Genomic DNA, 1,880 nt, shown 5'->3' on the forward strand with positions numbered 1-1,880 from the left:
CATCTCCTACTTAATTTCACAGACACTCATTTACGGACATTTTCATAAGGGAAAGCCGGGGCGAGGGGGAGGCAGGGAGGGAGGGAGGGAGATTAAATTGCTTCATGCATTGATAATATCTTATATTTTGTATTAGCGCCAGGACAGGGCAGAGTCGAGGAAATAAAAAAGATAGAGGGAGAAGCAGGGGGGAGGACGGACTGACCAATCTCTGGACAATCTCCTTAATTTCACAGAAACTCATTTACAGGCATTTTCCACAGAAGAGTGCTGGGATTAAATTGCTTCATGCATTGAAAATGTCATATTTTTTGTTAAGGGGAGAGGCAGGAGATAGAGGGCTTGAACCTGCGTTTTCTTTCCAAACCCATTCAGCAGTAGCTGCTCTTTAAATCCCATCAGGCTATTTATCAGCTCACTGAAATAGCAGCCGGACACAAATAGACTTATCCAGAGTTTAGGTCCTGGTCGTGTGTGATATACAGTATATATGAGGGTAGAACACAGGTGTTGTGATATTTAGAGGTGGTTTTGACTGTGATGAGGTTCGTGTAACAATAACTATTACACCAGTGAAAACATTTTTGATTAACATTTCAATCACAGCAAGTACGAAGCTTGGAGAAAAGGACAGTGATGTTACGGTGTTTTGCTAATGGCTAGAAAGCTGACAATATATAGTGTGATGTTTAAAACTAGAATTAAAAAAAGAAAAATCAGCTCATTCTTATCTGCTGTCTACTGATGCCAATGCTGTGATGTAAACGAGTCAATTCAGGCAAAATTAAAATGAAAAAAAAAATACATTAAAAACTCCTTAATTCAAGTTTCTGCTGTGTTTGAAGACTGGAATTTCTACAAATAACAATTCTTAAAATTACGTCTTAAAACTTTTTGACTCACCCTTGTTATTCTTGTAGTTGACAGATATCCAGAAATCCAATCTTGATTCTGTTTATTTTCTTCTAGGATTAGAAATTTTTTGTGTGATGATGTTTGTTTCCAGACCTTTGTATAATCCAGAAAAAAAAATGTTTTTCTGCGTCTCATAGATATAATTAGTTTTCAAAGTCGCTTTTCATGACCATGATATCAGTGACTCTTCATCCTTTTTCTGTTCCTTGGAGAAAAGAAGAATTAGCCTGCTCTCATTTTCTGATGTGACACTGTGCTAATTAGGCTATTAGCACATGGAGGTGTGTGTGTGTGTGTGCATCACTGTTAGTGTGGATGACTAAGGAGTTTAAGTTCACATTTTTACCCCTTCTTAGTTTAGAGCGAAGGTTCAAAAACCGTTTCTGCAGCGTCTCCTTTTACAGATGTTACTTTAAAACTTTATTTATTTTCCCATCATTCCTACAGAACTGATATTCCCGTCGAGTGAAGGAAATTACATTTGTTGCCATTTCCCCGTTGTGGTAGAATTAAAGCACAATTTAACGTTCAAATCCATGGTCCCTGAGGGGGCACTCCCCTCACTTTGGGAACCACACAATCAGAGTCAGGTTTTCCCAACTGCAGTCGGGCGTTGACCGTATCTGTGACTGTACGTTTACATTTTGTTTTCTAAAGTCTGAAGTGAAAGTTTTTTTCTTTGTTAAATCTAACTTTAAGAGTTACAAGATGTGATTTCTGCTGCTCATTTACAAAGTTATATTTGCCTTTTCCTGAGAAGACTATTAAAGTCCACTGAGAACCAGATTTTAATTTTTTTTATTTCTATTGTTTCTTTCCGTGCACTGAGCCTCTGACCTCACTTGCCTGCAGTGTCTCCTCTGCTGTTTTAAACACACACATACAGTAAGGCAACGCGGTCCACATGTTGGGACCCCGCCTCAAACACAGCAACGTCCATGGGAGTTTTTTTTTTTTTTTTTTTT

This window comes from Cynoglossus semilaevis, chromosome 16 (genome assembly GCF_000523025.1).
Source record: "Cynoglossus semilaevis isolate Cse_v1.0 chromosome 16, Cse_v1.0, whole genome shotgun sequence".
Taxonomy (NCBI): Eukaryota; Metazoa; Chordata; class Actinopteri; order Pleuronectiformes; family Cynoglossidae; genus Cynoglossus; species Cynoglossus semilaevis.